Source organism: Castor canadensis, chromosome 15 (genome assembly GCF_047511655.1).
Source record: "Castor canadensis chromosome 15, mCasCan1.hap1v2, whole genome shotgun sequence".
Taxonomy (NCBI): Eukaryota; Metazoa; Chordata; class Mammalia; order Rodentia; family Castoridae; genus Castor; species Castor canadensis.
In genome coordinates this window covers 84,817,504-84,838,831 of record NC_133400.1, presented here as the reverse complement: position 1 = coordinate 84,838,831, position 21,328 = coordinate 84,817,504, and the positions used below count along the sequence as shown (strand labels likewise).

General features: G+C 37.8%; 1 protein-coding gene across 5 annotated transcripts in view; it reads left to right on the top strand.

Annotated features, from left to right (window-relative positions):
* Window positions 1–21,328, top strand: part of Celf2 (CUGBP Elav-like family member 2) — an 808,044-nt gene that overhangs the window by 196,752 nt on the left and 589,964 nt on the right. For all 5 annotated transcript variants that reach the window (XM_074056689.1, XM_074056688.1, XM_074056690.1 and 2 more), the window contains exon 2: window positions 2,955–2,993. The gene's annotated coding sequence lies outside the window, so the exon portion shown is untranslated. The remainder of the gene's footprint in view (window positions 1–2,954; window positions 2,994–21,328) is intronic.

The window sequence follows — 21,328 nt, the reverse complement described above, 5'->3', positions numbered from 1 at the left end:
AAGGGATTTCATGAGAAGTTTTGCTCATTCCCCTATCTCCTTAATCAAATTGTTGTAAACAGCTAAAATAATTCTTTTTAATAAAGTGGTACGTGTATAAAATGAATGGGTCGGTCTTAGTGCCTGTTTTCTTCACAAAAAATAAGGAGTAGCTCTTGAATCAGATGGCTAAGGACAGAATGGTCATTTGTGTAGCTGAATGCTTTAGTTGCTACACTGAACTGTGTGTTTGTGTGTGTGTATATGCGTGTGTGTTCATAACAGCTTGCTCTATGGAGAATTTTTCCTCTTTTTTGAATACTGAGATATTAAATACAGAAAAGTAAATATGTATGTACAGCTTTAAAAATAATGATATATTAATCCTCACTTAACCACTACCAGATCAAGAAATATGATATGTCCTAGAATGCACATATCAGCACACGTGTACATAACCACTAGCATGATGTTTGTGATATATGTGCATGAAAATAAAAATAAAATATATATAATGCAGTGTTCAGGAGTCATTACTACCACTCACACTTATCATGCCATTGCAAATTCAGGACTCCCCAGGACCACCCTCAGGTTCAACGATTTGCTAGAATGTCTCACAGAACTCATGAAAACTATTGTGCTCACAGGTATAATTTATCAGTGAAAGGATTCAGATTGAAATCAACCAGTGCACGCAGCACATGGTACAATATTCAGGACATTTCCAAAGGAAAGGCTCTGAGTGGACCTTTCTCAGAGGAGTTCTGGGGGAAGATCTTGCTTCTCCCTGAAACGATGTATGACAGCATGTGTGAAGTACTATAACCATGGAAGCCCACCAAGGCTTGCTGTCCAGAATTTCTATTGGCACTGTTACAAAACAGGGTTGACCATCTGCACAGTGGACCTTGTCCCTAACCCTGCCAGAAGTTGAGTTGATAATGCATGGACCAAAGCCCCCCACCATAAATCATGCTGTTAGCATAGATCTGATGCAGTTCAAAGGCCCCTGGTAAGCAATGACCTGGTAAGCAATAGACAGGATATTCCAAGGGTTCAGAAATTATTTCCCCAGAGATAAGAGCAAAGATCAGGACTCTCTTTATATCTTTTCATTATAAATGTTAGTGTTAATTGTATATAATTTTAAAGCTTCTTATAAATGCCTGTAAGCATTAAATGTATATTTCACTTAAATTTATAGGAGTTTTGACCTTCATATAAATTTTTCATATAAGTACTATGTATATATATGTAAATATTGTTTTGCTTCTTTCAAGAGTTATTTTTCTTTAGTCTTTATTGACTTACTGTATCTAGATATTCTTATAAATATTAAGGACAGTGTCAAAGTCTTATAAGATGAAGAGTGAATTTGATCACTATCCACTTATAAATAATCAATGTGTATATGTATATAGAGAATGATACATATCTACTTATATATTGTGGTCTCTTGAGTGTTGTTTTTATTTGCTCCAGTGAGTTAATATTCTAGATGTTCTTATCAAATATTAAGGATAGTCTTAAGGTCTTATCAGAAAAAATGAATTTTCTAAGCATCTGTAGTACAGTAATGAAGCCAGCTACAACTTCTGTGGCTGACAGCCAAGTCTTCCATTTGTGTATGAGTATGCCCTCATGACTTTCTATGAGTGATCTTACAACCCTAGAACAAAACACATTTTTTATTTTAGTGACCTGAAAAGCTAGCAGTCACTATCTTATTGGTTAGCCTCAATATTTAGGATCCCATCACATTGCCCTTTTATATCCTCAACAAAGATGAAATCATTGTAGGTTAGGAGTCAGTAAACTCTATTAAAAGGGCAAGGTAGTAACTCTTGTAAGGTATGCAGAACACACCTTCTCTATTCTAATCACTTCTGCCATTGTAACATGAAAGCTGTCACAGTATATAAACAAGGGTATATGGCCCTATTCCAATGAAACTTTATGGGCACTATAATTTGAATTTTATATAATTTTTTACATATCAAGAAATAGTCTTCTTTTGATTTTTTCAACCATTTAAATAGGTAAAGATGATTCTTATGAGTCATATTAAAACAGGTACCAGGCTAGATTTAACCCATGAGCTATAATTTGCCAACTCCTGTCTTTGGTTAGTGGATTCAGAAGTTCTAAGTTGATTTTCCATTTATCTATTTTTTCCCTTTGAACAAATCCCAAGACCTTTTTTTCTAAGGCACTGGTGTTTGAACTCAGGGCTTCATGCTACCCAAGCAGGCTCTCTGACTGCTTGAATCACCCACCAGCTGATTTCCCATTGATAATAGAACATTCTTAATTACTTCTAACTCATCAGTCTAATGCTACTAACAATCAGGAAAATAAACTGTAATTCATCTAAAACATTTTAGAACCCAGTGTCATTCCTTAACTAAAATATATATAGTGGATGGATTCATTATATATATATTATGGTGAGTGAATTTCAATAAGCATTTGACCAGAACTAACGGCTAATGTTCTAGATTTTCCACCAAAATAAACAAAGAGTCTCACAATATTCCTGACATTAAGTCCCTAGACAAAATTTCTATGGCAAAAGAGAGATATTGATTATCTCCCCCACCCCCAGTTAATTTGGATAAAATAAGACAGTTTATCAAAATCATAAAGTAATTTAGAACAAGCCTAGCAAAATCTTATTTGCACAGATGTGGTAGAAATCAGAAATCACTAATGCAGGATTATCACTTTTATTCTGATGAAGACTAAGGAAGTACTCCTGCTACTAAATTTCATTTGTCATTGCATTAGGGCAATGAGCACGGAGTAATTCACAAGCACAACTAACCCAAAAATTCACCCGCTTAATTATCATATGTAGCTTCACTCCAACTTTTTTCCTTAAAGAAAGTAATATTTTTAATTATAGCTTTGCATAGAATATCTTTCTCAAATTAAAAGACTGTACTTCATGACTCTTTTTTTTTCATATCTAGGTCCACAGCACTGCAGGAAGGAGTGATCCAGGCACTCAGGTAGGCGCTTGCCTCTTAGCAGACTTGAAATGACTGCTCACCTGTGACAAAGTATTGATGGTGATTTACTTGTGTACTGTTGATATTCTGAATTTATGGTATTTATACTTCCTGAGACATAAATATTACATTAGCCTCTCTTTGGAGTTTTCTCGCCTGGATTCTGTTTATTATTGGGTCTAATCCATTGTGCCTTTGGGTCATAGATATGAGAACCTATCTGTTGCTGGATACTGGTATTCCCATATGACTATTTGATTTCACATTCTTATATTATTATTGCTTTGATTTTATTTCAAGGTGTTTTATTTTGTTTCCTCAAACCATAGACTTCTAAAAAAGTATTTTGAATAAGGTTATTAGAAGAATATTCAGAAAATTAATTCTATGGGTATGCTTTTGTGGACAGAAGCTGTCAATTATATATCAACTCCATCACTTCTGAATTGACAAACTGGCACATTAGACCCTCAATGACACATTTCACCAGTTTACACCACTTAGCAAAACTATATGAAAAGAGATTATATTTGTTTTCCTTTTCTGTGTGATTTCAGATATTAAAATGGTATCCAAATTAAAAAAATAATTATTTCTCTCAATCTGCCACAGGTAGTTTCCCCAACAATATTATTTCAATATCAAGAAGTAGCAGAGATGTATTCACAGTCCATCTTTCAATGCAGCTGATACACAGAGACTAATCAACCATTTCTAAGCCATTCTCACAGAAAGACTAATCACAAATCATTTTCCTCTTCCTCCTCCTAGGCTTTTAAATATCATTGCAATTGAATATTGAGAACCACAAACTCTGCAGCATTGTTTCTGATAAATGATTCCTGATCATAGTGATTTCATTCATTACAGCTTTTTAATTCCATGTTGGTCTTGTTGATTTTCATGGATGTGCTTTCATTTTGTCAATGCATTCCATTTTCTGTTTCTTTTCAATGTTTTAATCCAATTACCAGCCCCGTAAACAAGCATTTGCCACATCTATGTAGGTGCACTGAACTGTGAGTAGAAGTGATTTCTGATTACAGACAGGCTAATTTTCAAGGGACAAGAGGAACAACATGCAGTGAACTGAAGAATAATGGAAACTACCTTGTTAGGTGACACATGGCACAGATTTAAAGCACAGATGGGAAAGAAAGAAAAAAGTTACTTAATCCTAAAATACAAATGCGTTTTCTGGACAGTGGTTGTGATCTGGGTCATGTGTGATCAGCTTGGTTATGAGAGGAAACTACTTTACACATTTTATTGGGTAAGAGTACTTATTAGTATTAGGATTAGCTTCTCTAATTGAAAGAGTGACAAAAAGCAAGCTAGATTAGTTAAATCCCTAGAGTTTTGTTAACAAGGCCAAAGGCAAAAATCATTAAGCAAAAATGTCTTCAGGATCTCTGGATTTTTCTATTTGTCATCTTCATCTTTATTGGTGTACTTATATTCCATGCCTTTTTAGAAGGTCTGCTTTCACAGTTTCCTAGTTGCACCAAAAAATTTCACCTGCTTCCTTCACTGTGTGGTAGGATTAATAAATGCCTTAAGGAGTTACCTATGCAATAACCTTCACATATTGCCTGGGTTTCCTGCCTTAGGATGAAGTAAGGACCATGCAGAATCATGTTTGTTTTAATAGAAGCCAAGAGATAAGCACATATTCTAGAAAGTAAATAGGCTTTCATAGATACGCTGAATCACAAGATCACACCACAGATCAGGTTACTCCTCCATCTGTAGGAAGACTGACCATGATTATCTGTCTGATCAGAGCCAGAGTCAGAAGAAAGAGTTTGAAACTCAGCTGCTGCTGTTTGCTGTTTTACATTACTCATTCTTTCCCAGCATATGGGTGATGGGTGTGGGGTATGCAAAGCCCTTTCCATTGGCAGAAAGTTAAAGAAAACAAAGTTTTTAAAATTAAAAATTGCCACAAAATCTTTGTCAAATTGTGCTGAGCTACATCGCAAGTATAGAACATGCTGTTTCAAAGCTTCCAAGTCTGTGAATGGAGCTTCAGAGGCCGCAGGGTCTTGAGGAAAACCATCACACATAGGATATCTACAGCACTGAAAGCTATTTCATTGAGCCATTAATCACTGAGAGTTAAGATTTCCCCCATAATCATGCAGTCTCTGGTCACAGCAAAGCCAACAGAAACAAGAGGCTAAGCACAGATGACCACCAGATTCCAAAATATCAATTTCAAAAGGTTAATGAAGAGCCTTAAAGGATTGTCTGGGCATGGGCAGAAAAGCAGGTAAATATTTTATATACTGAGTACAAAGTGTGATTTTTTTGAGCCCACAGGAACAAGGAATCCAAAGGTGTATACAGATTAGTTCATATGTTGGCTTTGTCCTCTACTTCTCAGAAGCCAAAGGAACCTGGACCAACCTCTGCCTTCTGGTGGTTTTATGCAGTGTGGTCTAGATGTACTTAGTAATTCAGCTCTACACATTTCCTTCAGTTCTTTAGACAAATGTTAAATCATAAAATTTCCAGAGTATTTAAGAGACGTCTAACTGCCAAATGATGAATAAAACATATGATTTAAACACTGAAATCTAAAGTTTAATGTCACTTTTATCATTTATTTTCATTATATACTATAAAATACAGAGCCATAACTTATAATGACAATGGCAATCGTGTACACTATATTCTGTAGATTCACTTCTACTGCAATCAGCATATATCTTAGGCTATAATAAAATCCATATGTAACTGATACACGGCACTTTCAGCTTTGGTTTCTATATTGTGTAGCAGGGTTATTTGAATCCTTACTTCACTTGAAGCTGACTCTATAGCCCATGACCTTTATTGAGAAAAGTAGCACTTCCTTCTTTGGTGTGGGGTGATACAGTGCAAAAGAATGTTTCCTAAGTAAATCAAGGGTTTGCATGAGGTAGAGAAAGGCTCTTAAGTAAATGAAAACTGACATTTAGATGGTAAATAATCTAGTCTTCTTTTATAAATTGATCAAATGCAACGAATAATGGTCTCAGAGTCCTGTTCCTTAACACAAAGGGTCATTTCTGAATAGTAACAATGGGCCAGGAGGTGTACTGTCCTCTCTGGGTTTTTTCACCTCCAGCTATCACAGTTGTTTAGGTAAGCAGCAGCTGATTTTTCAGGACCCTGCTGCATGATATGGACAATTCTATTTACAAATCAAGAGTGTCAGTGTGAGAAAGTTCCATCATTGGAAAAGAATTCTAGATTCTCTTATCATGTTGATAAGATAGTGGGTTGGGGGGTGAGTACACTTTGCATATGCTATTTGTGGATAAGCTAAAAATGAGTTTTAAGTTATCACCATGGAAGAGTCTAGATCAAGTACCCTTAGCAGAAATTTAATTTCTGAAAAACCTTAATTTTCTGTGGGTCTGCTTTTGTTTTCTGTTTTTGCACAATTTCTTGATAACTCACCCCTTTTCTGGTCAAATAAGGGAAATTTCCCCATCACTCTAGCACAACTGAATCCACCATGTCTCTGAGATCTGTTTCTTTCTGAAGCAAGAAATCAGATTTCGTGCCTACAATAGACTCATACAGCCATACTGGGATGACTGGTCCTGAGGCCCATTCTTATCTTCCGGTGTTTGGGACTTTGAGCTGCCTGATGGCACATTCTTGCCTAAGCCTTACACAATGATTTTCTACCTCAATTGCTGACCTTGGAAGGTACATGTTCCTTGATCCTTATTTCAGGAAACTGTAGCACTCACCACTCACAAATTTGGGTTGTTTTCCTACATCCTTGAAAATATTCTATACTTAAACTTTTCTTTCTTTTTTTTTTAGAAGAATCTCTTATAGAATAGCTCCAGGGATCAGCATAGGCAAAGTACTAATACCATGGATCTGAGTTGTTTCTTAATGGATCTCATAGTCTGTGTCTAAAAGGATTGCCGTAGAAATGCTGAAGGTTAACTTTCCTGCTCCTCAGACTTGCTACACAGAGCACATTGGAGAGATGAATGTGCTGTTTAAAAATTTATTTCCTCTGCATTTTCTTTTCCTATAAATGGGAACCTGGGATCTCATAAAACTAAATTAAAATTATCAAATACTATTGAACCAACCTAATGAAAATTTTAACCAAAAGTCATTGTAAATTAGGTATGTGATATACTGAGAATACAAGCCTTTGTAAAGTAGATATTGTTCTTATGTAAACTCATGAATGGAGACTTTCTTGAATAAATTACTTCTTAATAACATCAGAGAGTCATTGGCTGGGTAAATATCTCCCTAGGGCTCTCACTGAGGTTCCTGAATTTAAATGTTCAATAGGACTTCATATTTGTCACCTTTACTAACGAGTTTTTCTTTATGAAATCATTATTAGCATGAAAAAGTTAAATTTTGTATCTAATTTCTAGATTAATGCTGTTTAAAAGACCTCAAGGGGCTGGAAGTTTTCTTGCTGGAATGCAACATTTACATAATTTCTATTGCCCCAACATTTATACTCCACAACCCGCTGTCAATTTGCTACCTGAAGCAGGAGAAAGAAAAAATGATCAGAACAGCCAGAATGCCAGGGAATTTCTGCTAAGAGGAACAATGGGCCTTCTCAAAGGCCCTGATGGCAAAATCAGTCCTATTCTTACTTGCAATTGAAGCCTTTAAAGCCTTTATGGTGGGTCTTCCCAAGGCTGGTACCAGCAAGGGCTACTGCGGCTGCTGCATTTATACTACTCATGAACAAGAATAGCACAATGGTTAAATGATTCCCTGAGTTGTTATAGTTACAATCTGGAGTTTTTATTTTTGGACTTAAGGTTTTACCTGCCTTACTTTCAGTTCAACATTGTAGCAGATGGTCTAAGCTTTCTCTTTTCAAGGCCAGAACTGTAGGTCCTGTAACTTCAGCTTAGAACTATCAATACACCCCACACTGCTGAACCCTTTAAGATAGAAGATGAAATACTTGTTTATAAACAGATCTGGACCTGCATTTCCACACATGGAAGAGTGAAGCAATGCCATGACATTTCAAAGATGCTATTCCCATGGCCTCTCTCAGAAAGAAAGATGCAAACAAATTTCCTTTATTCTTCTCCAGTGCAGCCTTCACACTACTCAGGCTCCTCCTGCTTGTGGTTTACAAGACTCTCTAATGTACAGCTAACACTATTCCACAGTGCACTAAGCCAGTACTTGATGCATGTCCAACAGAGAAGAAGACCTGGGTGCAGCATAGGGAAGTCAAAGAAGCATTGCTCCTTGATCACTAGATGTTCGTGGCATGGTAACTCTAGGATTTATAGCATTTAGCTTCCCTAAAAATTGAGTTATTACTTAAGTACCTATCCATGGTGATATAATTGGTTGTGTGAAAATGAATAGTATGTTTTCTGAGTGCCATAATTTTATCACCTTTGCAATATATAAGATGACTAAAGCATATTTAACAAAATCATCACGTAAAGAATTAAATCTAGTATTTTAGTATGCTTCACACTACTGGGAAATGTTTTCTTTTTAACACATAGGCTTAAAGGTGTTAACAAAAGTTACCAAGGCTGGGGGTATAGCTCAAGTGGTAGAGTCTTTGCTTAGCAAGCACAAGGCCCTAAGTTCAAACCCCAGTGCCACCTTACTCAAGGATGTTTTTATAGCAGTGAATTCACTCCTAAGCAAACTCCAGAAAAGGTATTAAAATCACCATGGCAAAGATGATAAAATGGGATAAAAAAATTATGGCTCTCAGAAAACATTTGCCAAAGAACTTAAATTAGCAAATAATTTTATATTAAACTCCATAAGGACAACCCTATTTTAAACCAAAGTTTTTAAGTTTGTCCCTACATTGTGCTACAAACTCAATGAAATACATATATACTTATAAAATCATATACATACATATATGTATAATATTTTCCTAATGAAATCCCATAGAAAATATTTCCCGGGCTACTTCACTCAACAAGTATGAGTTGAGAACATGCTAGCACGAGTCAGATCTACACACAGGGACTCTAGCAGCAGGGGTCAGAGCGGACAGGACTGAGTATGAGGTTACAATAGTGACTGTCTCTGTGGCACGTGAGTGGTAATGTACATGAACAAGGTACTAGATGACACAACCTCCAGTCAGTACTGTGCTTCCTCTTTGTATCCAAATTCTGAACAGACCTTCTTTCTCCACTGCCTTCCGAAGATTCTGACCTCACACAAAAAGTTCCCTCTCTTTTAGGTTCATTATGATGCCAGATTTGCAAGCAGCACCCTGAATGTAGGGTATGATATGATCCAGAATGAAATTACCATGTATTTAAACATTGAGATATGCCAAACAAATATGTTTCCTAGTCAGCAAATCTATATGATTAAAATTATCTATACATATCTTAGTAAGAGTTATCCATATATGTAGATGCAATATGCTATATATGATGTGCTGGTTGCCCCAAAGTGGATAAAGGAATAAAAGAATGCCCACCTTCTCCTATGGAGTACTCTCTCAGTCAGTATGCACTGGTTGACAGTACCACAGGCTTTGAAGACAGACCACATGAATGCAATCTTAGCTCAACTTTTTCAAGCTGTGTGTCCCTAGGAAACAACTTTTCTTTTATTGGCTCAGTTTTCTTTTCAGATAGCCTTCCTAACTCATGGTTTTCTATATTAAACAATAAAATATGCTTAAAATATGCTTATGGTGAAGGTATCATGAATGGCACCTGCTGTTATTCTGACCTAACTGTCTACCTGGAACAAACATCCAACCTGAGTTTGGAGGACATAAAGCAGACATTGATTTCTTAGAGTCTTTGAAGCTGGAAGACTAAGATCAGGGTGCCAATAATTGCGGTATATATTATGCTCATAAATTCATATTCATATTATATGCTAGAATATTAGATAGGATCCATTAGTACATAGTGTAGCTATATAAATAGAAATACATACTCCTTAATTTCCTTACAATAAAATGCCTTACTTTGCTCACAGGGTTTTTTATGGTGATTATTAATTTATTGTACAAAATAATGGGCTTCATTATGACACTTTTTTGGCAGTACTGGGGTTTGAACACAGAGCTGACACTTGCTACTGCCTAAGCCACACTGCCAGCTCTCATGACATTTCTGTACATGCATATTATGTACTGGATATTATTCTTCCCATCAACTTCCCTTCTTCCTCCTTCGCCTCCCACTGATCTCTCCTTCCCAAAATCCTTTGTTTAAATTTATCATGTCTTTTTAATTTGTTTGTATTTATGGATCTAGATTCCACATTTGAGAGAAAATATGCAAAATTTAGCTTTCAGAGTCTGGCTTATTTCACTTAACTGATGCTCTCCAGTGCCATCCATTTTCCTGCAAATGACATTATTTCATTCTTCCTTTTGGCTGTGCTGGAGCTTGAACTCAAGACCTTTGTGCTTGATACACAGGCACTCTACGATTTGAGCCACGCCCCCATTCCTTATTGGCTTTAGGTATTTTTTGTATAGGGTCTCAGGTTTCTGCCCAGGACAGGCCTCAGACCGTCATCCTCCTACATATCCCTCCCACATAGCTGCGGTCACAGTCACACACCATCACACCAGTTTGTTTATTGAGATGAATTCTAACTTTTTGCTTGGACTGACTTCAAATCACCATTCTATCTCTGCCTCCTGTGTGGCTGGTGGCTGGGATTACAGATGTGCACCACCATGCCCAAACCTCATTCTTCTTTATGGATGAATACTACTCAATTATGTATCTATAACACATTTTCTTTATCCCCATTCATTTGTTGATGGGCATCTGAACTGGTTTCATAGCTTGGCTACTGTAAATAGTGCCAGAACAATTTGATGTGTATGTATATCTGTTATATTCTGACTTGCATTCTTTGGGGTGTGTGCCCAAGAGTGGTATAGGAGGATCATCTGGTAGTTCTATTTTTGGGTTTTTTTTTTTTTTTTAGTCATTTATTCACATGTGCATACATTGTTTGGGTCATTTCTCCTCCCTGCCCCCTCTCCCCACTTCTCCACCTCTCTCCCCCTGCTTCCAGGCAGAACCTGTTCTGCCCTTATCTCTAATTTTGTTGAAAAGAAGACATAAGCATAATAAGAAAAACAAAGTGTTTTTGCTAGTTGAGATAAGGATAGCTATACAGAGAAATTCCTAGCATTGCTTCCATGTACAAATGTGTTCTGATCCAAGTTGATTCATCTCTAACTGATCTATACACAAGTTCCTGATCCCCTTCTTGTGTTGACCTCTGTCACTTTAAGGTTTCTGTATTAGGTCCTCTGCAGTGAGGACATCAAACACTTTCAAGTTTTGGGTTTCCTACCTATCGTCATATCTCTCGAATGTGCTCTCCCCTTAGCATGTGACCCAACTCCAACCACATTGTTGTGTTTTCCCTAGATCTAAAGTCTGCATATGAGGGAGAATATATGATTTTTGGTCTTCTTAGCCTGGCTAACCTCACTCAGAATGATGTTCTCCAGTTCCATCCATTTACTTGCAAATAATAAGATTTCATTCTTCTTCATGGCTGAGTAAAACACCATTGTGTATAAATACCACATTTTCTTGATTCATCTGTCAATAGTGGGGCATCTTGGCTGTTTCTGTAACTTGGCTATTGTGAATAGTGCCGCAATAAACATGGGTGTGCAGGTGCCTCTGGAGTAACCTGTGTCATATTCTTTTGGGTATATCCCCAGAAGTGGGATTGCTGGATGATATGGGAGATCAATGTTTAGCTTTTTAAGTAGCCTCCAGATTTTTTTCCAGAGTGGTTGTACTAGTTTACATTCCCACCAACAGTGTAAGAGGGCTCCTTTTTCCCTGCATCCTTGCCAACACCTGTTGTTAGTGGTGTTGCTAATGATGGCTATTCTAACAGGGGTGAGGTGGAATCTTAGTGTGGTTTTAATTTGCATTTCCTTTATTGCTAGAGATGGTGACCATTTTTTTCATGTGTTTTTTGGCCATTTGAACTTCTTCTTTTGAGAAAGTTCTGTTTAGTTCACTTGCCCATTTCTTTATTGGTTCATTAGTTTTGGGAGAATTTAGTTTTTTTAAGTTCCCTATATATTCTGGTTATCAGTCATTTGTCTTATGTGTAGCTGGCAAATATTTTCTCCCACTCTGTGGGTGGTCTCTTCATTTTAGAGACCATTTCTTTTGTTAAGCAGAAGCTTTTTAGTCCCTCAGCATCTAATCCTGGAGATGGTGTCTCAGAAGTAGTTCTGTCATTGTCTCATCAAAGGGGAAAAAAACAAAACAAAAACAAACAAACAAAAAAAAACACCAAAAAGTGTCCCAAATTCAAATGCAATACAGTTCCAGTAAGTTTTTCAGCACGCAGGTGTAGTTCGGTTGTTGTCTCATCAAAGGAAGAGAGAAAAAAAAAGATTCTGGTGACAGTTCTGTGAATGGCTATCTGAGGCTGGGGCTCACCTGCCCACTGCTGTCAACCTGCTGTTGCTGGAGGCTTTATTCATGCAGATCTCAGGAGTGGGCTTAACACTCACCTAGCCCAGCAGGCTTTGTTTACTAAGAGTTCTCCTGGGTGCAACCACCACGGCTACAAGCTTTCCCCTTTCCAAGCACACTGGGGGAGGTGACACTGCACCAGCTTTCTCAAGCCTGCATGTTTATTTACAGCTCACCTGGGAAGTGGGTCTTCCCCCCTCTCCTGTGGAATTTTCCTCCCACCACTTTTACAAGCTTTCCCGCTCCTGATTGCTGGGCATGTGTGCCACTCCTGCCTTCTCCAGCCAGCTTGTTTATTTCCAGTTCCATGAGGGATTTCCCCGCCCTCCCCCGCTTCAGCACTCAGGGCACCCCGCCCTCTTTGCTAAGTGTGTTTTTTGTTATTGCTTATTATTCAGTTTCTCTTTTTTCCCTCGGTGGGGGTCAGTCTGTCTAGGGGGCTATGCTGATCTGGCCCAGGGTTGTCTGTGGGAGCACCGTGTACCACTTAGCTCATCTTGTGATCTGCATCTTCCCAAGTGGTCTGGGAGCTGGCATCTGGCAACGGTGCAGGAGCCCTCCTGGTTTCTCTGTTTAACATGAAGTAGAGATGCTATGCGCAGGCTGGGGGTGTGGAGGAGTCAAAGTTTTGCCTCTTCTCGGCAAGGTGTTTCTCCAGCATCTCTCCAAGATTTAACTTTAGGAAGCACGCTTTCTGCTTCCTCCCTCTAGCCACCATTTTGGAATCTCATCTAGGAGTTTTTGGGTAGAGTTTTTTGGGTCATTAAAGTATAGGATCATATTGTCTGCAAATGGGAATATTTTGACAGTTTCTTTATCTATTTGTACTCCTTTTATTCCTTCTTCTTGCCTAACTGCTCTGGCTAGGAATTCCAGTACTATGTTGAATAGAAGTAGAGATAGTGGGCACCCTTGTCTCATTCCTGATTTTAGGGGAAATGGTTTCAGTTTTTCACCATTAAGTATAATGTTGGCTGTAGGCTTGTCATATATAGCCTTTACAATGTTGAGGTACATTCCTTCTATTCCTAGTTTTCTTAGAGCTTTTATCATGAAGTGGTGTTGGTTCTTGTTGAAGGCTTTTTCTGCATCTATTGAGATGATCAAGTGGTTTTTGTCTTTTATTTTGAGTTTTTTGAGGAATCTTTTTCTATGGTGGCTACAGTAATTTATATTCCTATCAACAGAATAACAGTGTTTAAGTGTTCCTCTCTGCCCTCCCCCTATCCTTTACAGCATTTGTTGATTTTTTTCTTCATGATTGCCATTCTGACTGAGGTGAGATGGAATCTCAATGTTGTACTGATTTGCATTTCCTTTATAGCTAAGGATGTTGAATATTCTTTCATGTAATTATCGGCCATTTGTACTTCTTCTTTTGAAAACTGTTTAACTCATTTTTCCATTTATTAATCTTATTATTTATTATTTTAGTATTTAGTTTTCTGAGCTTTTTGTATATTCTGGATATTAGTCACTTATCAGATGAATAACTTGCAAAGATTTTTCTACCATTCTGTATGCTGTCTCATAATTCTGATCATTGTTTCTTTCATTTTAAGAAACTTTTTAATTTGATGTTATCCTGTTTATCAATTATTGCTCTTATTTCCTGAGCTACTGGAGTCCTATTCAAGACATAGTTGCCTGTGCCTGTATATTCAAGTGATCTTCCTATTTTCTTTCCTCTAGTAGTTTCAAACTTTGAGGTCCTATGGTAAGGTCTTTGATTTATTTTGACTTGATTTTTATACAGAGTGACAGTTAGGAGTCCAGGTTCCATTCCGGGCATGTGGACATCAAGTTTCACTATTTGCTAAAGATGCTGTCTTTTTCCAATGCATGTTTTTGGCATCCTTGTCAGGACTCAGATGGCTATGGCTGCATGGGCTTATTTCTGGGCAATGTATTCCATTGGTCTATTTCTCTGCTTTTTGCCAGCACCTTGCAGTCTTTGATAAAATCACCTTCTATGTATAATTTGTGGTGGGGTATTGCAATAATCCAGCATTGCTCTTTTTTGCTCAGGGTTGCTGTGACTATTTGGAATCTTTCGTACTTCCATATGAAATTTTAGTTTTTTTTTTTTTTTATTTCTGTGAAGAATGTCATTGGATATTGGAATTTTGATGATTATTGGAATGAATCTGTAGATTCCTTTTGGTAAAATAGCCATTTCACCATATTAATTCTGCCAATCCATGAACATGGCAGGTCTTTCCATCTTCTAATATCTTTCTCAATTTCTTTAGTGTTTTATAATTTCCATTGTAAAGGTCTTTCACTGTCTTGCTTAGGTTTATCATGAGTGGACTTTTTTTTTTTTGAGGCTGTTGTAAATGGGATTGTTTCCTTATTTCTTTCTCAGCATGTTCATTGTTGGTATGCAGGGGAGCTATGGGGTTTGTATGGAGATTTTGTATTCTCCTTTTCCGAAAGTGTGCACAAGGTCTAAAGGTTTTCAGATGATGTCTTTGGGCTCTTAAGTATAGGATCATAATATCTGCAAATGTAGATATTGACTTTTTACTATTTGTGTCTCTTTTATTTCTTTCTCTTGCCTTATGGCTGTGGATAATAGTTTAGGCAATGTATTGAATAAGAGTGGAGAGAGGACACCCTTGACTCCTTCCTGATTTTAGGGCAAATGTTTTTGGGTTTTCTCCATTAAGAACAACACTGACTGTAGGTTTGTCATTTATAGTTTCTATTATGTTGAGATGTGTTCCTTCAATTCCTAGTTTCTTCAGGGCTTTTATCATGAAAGGATGTTGAATTTTGCCAGAAGCTTTTTCTCTGCCTACTAAGATGATAATATGATTTTTGTGCTTCATTTTGTTTATGTGCTCTATTACATTAAATTGTGTATGAATTTTGAACTATCTTTCATCTTGGACAAAACAAATTTGATCCTGGTATATGACATTTTTAATGTGTTGTTGAATTTGGTTTGCGATTATTTTATTAAAATTTTTCCTGTTCATCAAGGAAATTGGTCTGCAGTTTCTTTTGGTGGTTGTTTTGTCCTTTTCTGGCTTTGGCATTAGGGTAATTACGGGCTTCATAGAGTTTAGTAACATTCCTTCCTTTTTTATTTCATGGAATATTTTGAGGCACATTGGTGTTAGTTGTTCTTTAAAGTTCTGGCAGAATTCAGCAGTGAATCCATCTGGTCTTGGACTTTTCTTTGTTGGATGACTATTAGTCACCTCAATCTCATTGCTCATTGTAGATCTATTTAACTTATTTACCTCCTCTTGCTTCAAATTCGGTATTTCATATGTGTCTAGAGATTTATACATTTCTTCTAGATTTTTACATTTATTGAAATGTAAGTTTTCAAAATTTTCCCTTGTGATCTTCACAGAGTTGTTCCAAGAGAAGAGGTTGACAAGAAGGCAGGAGTTTCTCAAGGCCTAGTGATCCTAATAAACTACTTCTGCCTTTTAAATTGGAGTGAAGAGACATCTTTCCTAAACAATCATTCTGCCGACCTATTATGAGGAATAGAATGGTGTCTTCAACAGAGTTTCTAGGTTTTCAACCTTATTCCTCCATTCTAGGGGATACTTGTCTTATGTACATAGAAATGGCAGAGGTATAAATGCTTGAATGCTAACATTTCAATAATTGCAGAAAAAACCAAACCTCCACCTTACACTGAGAATATCAATCCCCCTGGACGTCTGGAATCCCCAGATAAAAGGTTTACTCTTCTTGACTTCTGACTTTGTCCCTATTAAAATACTAAGAGATTGTAAGAAGTGGCACAGAAACCTACCTATCAATTATACCTCACTATAGATTGATCATTGAATCTTCTCATGGGACAAGGTTTTCTTCAGGAAGAATCAGAAGACCAAATAGGGAGGCAGAGATAAGAGGATCATACTTCCAGAGCAGACCTGGCAAACATTAGCAAACCCTACCTCAAATCCAAGCCAGACACGGTGGTCTATACTTGTAATCACAGCTACTTGGGAGGCAGAAACAAGAGGATCACAGTCTGAGGCCAGCCCAGATTAAAGCACAAGACCTTGTCTCAAAACAAACTAGATTAAAAGGACTGAGGGTGTGGCTCAAATAGTAAAGTGCTTCCCTAGCAAGCATGAGGCCCTGAGTTCAATTCTTAGTATTGCAGAGAATAAAAAGACCAAGGATAGGAAGGTTGATCTGGTGACATGAGTGGCACCAAGGAGAAGGGAACAGGAGAAAGAGAGGCCTAAGAGCAACTCACAGGCCCTACCATTTATTCTAATCTCCACCTTGTGTAGGAAATGTGTGTATGTAAATTCCCTAAATGTCAGGTCATTATTTCTTAATGACCTCATTATGCTTTCTGCTGGACCTCAACTCAAGGACTCAATCTTGGCATCTCCCCTTGTCCCACTAATAAACACTAATTACAAATGTAAACTTGAGTTTATCAGCAGTATTCAGATGTAGCTACTCACAGAAGCTCAGGGGTGCTTGCAGATCTACCGGAATTAAAAAGTCCAGGCTGCATGTTAGAAGGCCCACCCAGGAACAATGCAGATGGCTGCAAGGGAGGAGGCAGAGGTGTCTTCCTGAGCTTGCAACCTAAGCAGAGGGGAATGCCTTCCCAACCTGCTCAAAAAGATTAGACAAAACCCAAACACAGAAAAAGATGCAAATATCCCCAGGAACTGGGACAAGTGTGAGCCTCAGCTCCAAATGTCAATTACTGGAAGTCTCCAGAGCCTGGTTAAAAATAGATTCTTTGTTCACATGTCAGGAAGGGTCATCTGATCAAATCAGATTCCCATCACTCTCTTATCACCCAAGAGCTGAGTTGTCACCCATTTGCAACTGTAAATTTTGGTTACAGTGCTGTCACAGGGTCTAAATTAGCATGCACTCTTTCAATTATATCCAAATACCATGGTCTCCAGGGTTTCATAGGATGTGCATAAGGTGGGAAATGCAGAAACAAAATATATAGAAGCGTTGCTAGAACCTGACTTATTTCCTCAAATAGCCTCTGTGGTTTGTGCAAAGGGAAAGAAGGGAGGGAGAAAAGGAGGGAAAGAGGGAGGGGAGGAAGGGAGGGAGAGAGAGATGGGAACAGGGAGCAGTCCCAAGTTGCCAGCAAGCAAGTGTGACTGACCAGGAGGCAGCACAGGTTGAGGATGGGAGAAGATACATCCCATTTTCCATTTCTGTGACCACCTCATTTAGAGACCTTTAGAAAGTCCCTCGTGCTGCCACTTTCCTCTTCCCTGTATTTAGATGAATCCCTACCTGCCCACCTTTGCCCAAGAAATACTGTACGAATGAATTAGATTTATTCTGAATGACTCAAGAACTTCTTTTGCTGAAAGTGCTTGAATTCACAGTCAACTCCAAATTAGACTCGGTAATCTAGAGAGCCGCAGTACAGATATTCTCAAATAACAGACAATCTAAAAGTCATTTTGACTTGATTCTGGTATGCAGTGTTTGATTTTGGAGGGGATGGAAGGTTTGCCTCTGATTAGTGTTATCTTAGGCCAGTATTAGGCTTCTGTTCTATTCCATGAACCCTGCCTGGCATGAAACAAAAAGATGAGGAACAAGGGGAGGCTCCAAATATAAATGTCGCCACAAAAAGTGAAGGAAAGGGGAAATAGGAAAGATTTTCCATAAATCTAGATTTAACTTTACATAGAGGAATGGAGTGGTATGTTTAACTTTTTATTTCTTGCCAAAAATTTCCCTTTCACTTGACTGGCCCCTTTATGTCTCTATGTCTATGAACCTTTGCAATTTAATCTTGCTAATGTGTTCCCCCACCTCCACTTTAATCCAAACAAATCATTATAGTCATGTTGACATTTGGGATATCTCAACCAAGTTTACCTCATTTGCACAATAGTTCCTTCCACAAATAAACAAGCATTTTAAGAATTAGTTCATCCTCTAAAATGATTCCAGATCCATTTTAGGTGACAAAACAAAATTTTTTTAGAACCTAGGTGTTCTTTTTTGTTGTTGTTTGCTTTGCTCTTTGATTTTGTGGTGCTAAGGATGGAACCCGGGGCTTCAAACATACTAGGCAAGCATTCCATCGAGCTACATCCCCATCCCATACTTTTTCTCAAATATAAACATCTTTATTTCTCTAGCCCTTTCCTAATCTAAATTGTCTTCCTCAAATTAAAATGCTCAAATATAAAATCAAAGGATTTTATGCCTATAAAATTGATTCCATTTAAAACCGCTTATAGGGTTTGCCCCAAAGGGCTATTCTGTTCTTTCAGATAGCTCTTGGCAATTCCACTGTCTCTTGTAGGACCCAGGCTGGTATTTTAGACCCTGCAGGTATTGGCAAGCAGTGCCCTCTGCCTCTTCTGACCTTGGCCTACAAACTCTACAGAATAACAAATGACCATTTTATAGTTCTTACTGTTTTCTAGGAACTCTTCTAAGTACTTCATACACATGAACTCATTTCATCACAATCCTGCACATAAGCACTTGTATTGTCTGCTTTTACCAGATAAGCCTAGTAGAGAGACCTTAAGTCAATGTCAGAGCATCACACAGCTAGGCAGTGGTACAGTGAGAATTCAAACCCAGGCCCGCTGATTCCAGTGTCCCTGCCTTAACTCTCCTCCTCCCCCTAAGTAGTATTGGCCTGAATTAGCCAAAAGTGCAATTGTCCTCTGTCCTCCTTCAGCATCCAAATGCTCACAAGGTAGCTCTACTAAGCACACAGAACACAGTACTAAAAATTCAACACAAAATTATGGTTTCCAAATATTCTGGTTTGCCGGTTTCTCTCCATCATCAGGTACAACAGAACACCCAGAGATGCAGAATGAGTTTAACCAGCTACCCAGGTGGTTCTATTATATAGCCAGGACTGGGAACCATCCATCAGCATTAATAGAAGACAGAGGAGAAGAGGAAAATGTAAAACAAGGGGTAGGAAAAAAATCTAGGAGCATTAGATTCTGTATGGCAGTGTTTGTTCCTGGGCCTGAGTCCCATTCACTGCAGCATCATGTATAGTCCTTTTTTAAAAAATTTTCCAACTTTTTAAAATTATTGTTGTACTAAAGCTACATTGTAACATTTACCAAAGTTCTTACAACATATCATTGTTGAATTCACCCCCTCTACCACTCTCTTCTTCCCCCACCCCATTCCTGGAATAGCTTCAACGGTTCTCATTTTTCAATTTCCATACATAAGTACATAATATTCCCACCGTATTCACCCTCCTTCACTCTATCCTTATATCCTCCTCCCTCCCACTGGTAGTCCTTTCTCAGACAAGGGAGAATTGCATGTCAGTTGGGCCCCTCTTTCTTGCAGGGAAAAAAATCACAAAATGCTAGCCAATACAGTAGCACAGTAGATAAGGAAGTGAAGTAAGAATGTATACGAGGTCTCTTCTGCCTTGAGAGATCCATGATTGCAAAGGAAAAATATTGTAATAATGCTAAGTGGTAACCATAATAGGGATTAAAGTCTCCTTTTCCCTCTGTCCCTCACTTTGCATTTACAGTAGAACTTCATCCTCCCTGCTTCAGTACTCTTTAAGCCAGAAAATTACTTGAAACCCCTGCAGTCCCAATGCCATCTCTGAGCAAAGATTTAATGCATGAGTCCTAGAGTGAGATTTCTGATTACCAAGGCTTCATTATCTTTATGAAACAAGCAACAATACATTTCCTGACATACAGGCAAGTTTTATCACAGCCTGTGAAATCCAAACCACTATTGTCAAAATAAATGGAGATTTTTTTTCTGTGTGTTTGCATACCCACTCATCTGCAAAATTTGGTAATTCACAATGGGACTCTCTGTCATTAGTCTGAATTAGGAAGTTCCTTCTGTATTTTAGAAATCAAATTGAAGTCCTCAGGAGGTTGAAATGCTCAAAATTATCTAAATGATTTTTATTATTGTAGCTTGGATTTTTATTAAACATGTTATTACTTTTCAGAAATAATGAACAATAATATAATAATTAATAATCAAACATACATCAAGGGGTACTTCATTTTAAGCTACAAAATTAAAAGGCTGGTGATCACCATTTGTGGCAGTGAAATACAGACTCCAGTTTTTCCAAGGCTCTTTACCTAGACAGTTTGGGCTTAGTGAACTCCCAAGCAGGTCCATTGCTTTCTCTCCAATCTCACCATCTGTCCACACCTGCCTCATGCTCATGACCACGAAGGTAGTTTTAATTTTGTTCATAGTTTTTAATGGCAAGAGAATGCCAGTATTCCCATTAGAAAGCCTATCTACCACACCTCCAGATCAGCCAACCTGACTACAAACAACCTTGTACTTGAATTTTCCCCTCCTCTTTCCTTTCCTATCCATACAACCCCAGTTTTCTCCTGTACTCTTCTACAAATAAAGCTCTCAAACTACATGAATGTGTGAGTTCCATTTTTTTCTTCTCCTATCACTTCAAGAAGTCTGCCTCATTTTTTACATAGAGCTGGGGTCAGAGTCCAGAATCAGACTTTTCCTTAGCAATAGGGCAAGCTCACTGAAGCATTTACATTGAAAACAATGAATTTTTGCAAGGTGTGATTATGCACGCCTGTAATTCAAGCACTCAGGTGAACAAGGCAGGAGGGTCTTGAGTTTCAGGCCAGCCTGGGCTGCATAGCAAGACCTATCTCAAGAAATAAAGACAAACAAAAAAAATTGAATTTCCTATTGTGTAATAAAAGGCAATACATAAACTTCAGGGAGAGAGAAGGAATAATGGAAGTATAGGGTTTAAGCAATTCCACCTAAAATTATGCACAAAAATCTAAAATGGAGCCTCAAACATTGCATTAAGTCACTTAGCACTTTGGGGATCAGAAGAGTATGGTGTTTGGGCAC